Raw genomic sequence first — 3,723 nt, 5'->3', positions numbered from 1 at the left:
GGCTCAATGTGTGCTCTGTATCTGTATGAAACTCTCCACTGGAGGTCTGCTGTTCTCTTCTCAACAGGCAGCTCGTACAGGGAACGCCAGCTGCCTTCCAGGGAAACATCTGGGCCAAAAAACTCCATCCACCTCGACTCTTTTCCTCCAGACAGAGAATGGAGATTTAGGACCTTAACACAGGAACTTTTCCAGCAAAGGGGTAGTGAAAGAGAGCAGCCCACCACCTCTTTCCTGCCCATCCCCCACTTTGTGTATAACATGAGGGGGAACTGTACTCACCATCCTCACAGATTCTTAGTTCTTATAAACGTCCTCAGATAGTGAGGACGTGCAGCACACACTTCCACTCTTTTAACCAGTCTGATGGAGGTCATGTTAGTCCTGATAAAGTCATCATAAAAGAATTGCTCCTTTAAAACCCACATTCCCTGACTCTCATTTGTTGTTCTTGTGAAGTTGTTCCAAGCCTGCAGTGCAGACATGTGAAAATGTGTTAATGAGTTCCACATCCTCAGGTGTAAACAGAAACAGCTGCTTTCTGTAGCCCGGCCGCCCAGTGGAGCGGTGTCCATCTGGCCTGGACTTCAGGTATAAAGTCACCTCTGTGCGGTCTGGATAAAACATGGAGTATCTTAGTGCAGAGCAATTCAATAATACCAGAAACCATGTTAAAATATGTATGTTTTGTATGTTGTTCATAAAAACTGAGGGCATTCAGGAGGCAGCGATGAAGAATGGCTGTTCCACGCCAGTGTACAAGGCGTACGTTTAAAAAACAGGACAGGGCCAGAAGACAAGATCTTTGTTTGACAACAGCATCATGTCTTTGGGAACGAGTCCTGGGACATTTATAAATAACCCAGCTGACTCTGTCACTAAATATGTAAACTTTTTGGTAAATATATTTTCCCAAAGTCGGGTCATCAATAAAGAAAAGTGTGGTGCCTCCGTCAATGCTGCAGGATTGATTTCTTGAAATAGATTCAGGATGAATTCTTTGATTTGTGGGGAGAAGTTCAGTTTTTGCAGAGTGGACAGGAAGAGGAGAATCCACAGACTGTCCTCTATGTGTCCAGCTGCTATAAAGGTGAACAGCTGAGGAGGTCAGCTAAGACCTATAAGGAACTGGTTACTGTCAAATGAATTAACCTGTAGGGCCTCTCCAGTCTCTTACTATCTACCATTATATATCTTATTATAAATGAAACATGCCATCTCTCCTGTAGTTCTGACTCGTCCTCCATTAGAATAAAGAGGCATTTATGGTGTTCCTTTTTTTAATAATGCATTATTTCACTGTCAAGGAAACAGGAGGATGTTGTGGAGGAAGAGCAAGGAAACATGGGTGAGGAGGAAATGAGGTGGTGGAGTAAGAAGGAAGCAGGATGAAAGAGGAGGGCCTAAACAGATTGGAGGAGGTATGAGTTTGACTGAGAGACTGTCAGTGGCCCCTTAAGTAATTTACTATGTAACTACTTCATACTTAGGGTGTCTTTCAAAATGTTCAAATGTTCCAGTGGATCTTCAATAATCAGTCAGTTCTCTGGAAACGTCTTAAAAAAGGACTTTCTTCATCTGACTTGAACCCCAATATAAAGAAAACCTTTTCTGGACTATACACTAATGGGATGGATGATTTGTGGGCTCCGCCATGTTGCCTTCTGCCTCATATTTCATACTGAAGCCAGTTTAAGATAAATGAGGAGTTTTAGAGCTGCAAATCATGCAAAGATACTCGATTTCACAGACGGACATGGGATGTTCTATTTCTTTCCATTAATTTGAATTAAAGAGGACATATCATCCCCCTTCTCCACCTTTTCAAACAGTCCCCTGTGGTCTAAATGAAACATCTGTGCTGTGCTTTGGTCAAAATATAACATGAATCAAGCACCAGAGGAGGTTTGTGACCCTGTATAAACCAGCTCTCTCAGAACGCTCCGTTTTGGTGTGTGTGTCTCTTTAAATGCAATGAGCCCCCCCCATCAGGCGAGAACATTAACTCTGCTTTGACATTCCTTTAATGACAAAAGTCCTACATGTGTCCTCCAGTCAGAGAAGATACAGAAACATGTCAGACCTGGGAGTGTCTCCCTCTCCTTACAGACCTCGCTGTCATCTTAAAGGAGGTCAAGTTGAGGGTCTGCTGTCATGCTCCTACAGTAAATCACATTCATATCTTTAGGGATGAGGATAATGATTTTGCTCTGAGAGCCTTCAGAAGACAAAGTTTTGGTATTGTTTTCATTGATTAGGACGGTCAGAGAGAAGAGAGGAAGCTTGAAGGGCATCATGTCTGGACCCTTGACCTTAACAGTTCTGCTGAGTTTAAACACAAGAGGTATCAAATCATTCGAAATAAGTTGTACAAATGAGATCTGTTATTGGATAAGGAAATGTTTGGGAATATTGATCCGAGATCTTTAAAAAGTTACGCTCACAAATCTTTTCACCTCTTTTCTGTCCGGCTACAATTTTTCACATTACAGACACTGAACCCTTCTACCAATCTTTCTCTGACCTTTGTGTCTAAAGGTCAAAATTAAACTAAAATATAAAATCAGCATTAATCGCTTCTTGTCAATAGTTAGTCATCATTCATTTCAGACCTTAATTAAAATATAATACATATATATGGCATGCCGTTTAGGAAATGATATATTATAAACAGAAACGTTGAATATTTGGAATGATGTCTGAATATATTGAATATGGCGCCATCTAGTGTTTTTGAGGTGTAATGTCATACTGCAAAGACAGCTGCAAGAAGAGCCACTATGAGTGAGACAGCACAACAATCCTCAGTAACAACTCTTCAGAGCGCTCGGGGGTCAATGACCTCGTTCATCCTAAGGATTGCATCTTGTGTTGTTTGCAGTATGATATTACACTTCAAAAACACTAGATGGCGCCAGTACACATTTTTCAGACTTCCTTCAATATACAAAAGTTGTTATATATATGTTTTTTAAATTTCCTAAATTTGATGAGCTATTAAGCATAGAACTTAATGACCACAATAGAACAACAGAGACTCCTACAGACAGGTTTATGAAAGAGGACTGCAGAGTCCTCAGACCAGACCAGGGGGAACCCCCCTGTCTCACAACAACTCTAACAACGTCAAGATGCTTCAGGACTTAATGCTGGTAGAGTCTGGCTTCATTTGGAGGTCACTATGATCCACTTTCTGTGTTTATATCTTTTAGCCCTTCACCACAACATTTACAAAGTTGTAGGATAAATGTTGTTGTTTTTTTTTCTGGGGGGGGGGAGGAGGATTACGTCCACACTTCTCTCCAGGAGACGTCTCATCAGGTTTTTGGGTTACCCTTTGCCCCTCCATAAGTTGTATTGGCAGCAGACGATGAGCTAAGAAGTTTTTAAAAGTCAAACCATGAGGAATATTTCCCAGTAGAAGTTTATGTTTTTCTGTTTGTGTTATTCACATCATGGGGTAACTATCACCTCTGACTTCAGTACTTTACTTCAGTAATATTAACATTAACATATCGTAATGATATGTTTGTGTTGTGACAGTTATATCTGAAGTGTTTGCTATAAGTGGAGGTATGTATGAGACTTTGGATGATCCCTGACAGGTAACAGAAGAAGATCATGATGGGGGCAAAGACAGAGATCCAATCCAGGAATGAAGTAAACAATGATCTCCTTCTTGAATATTCAAAATGGTTTCAAACAAATAAACTGGCATTAAAT

This window comes from Labrus mixtus, chromosome 12 (assembly GCF_963584025.1).
Source record: "Labrus mixtus chromosome 12, fLabMix1.1, whole genome shotgun sequence".
In the NCBI taxonomy this organism is placed as follows: domain Eukaryota; kingdom Metazoa; phylum Chordata; class Actinopteri; order Labriformes; family Labridae; genus Labrus; species Labrus mixtus.
Note: the sequence above shows the minus strand (reverse complement) of the source record.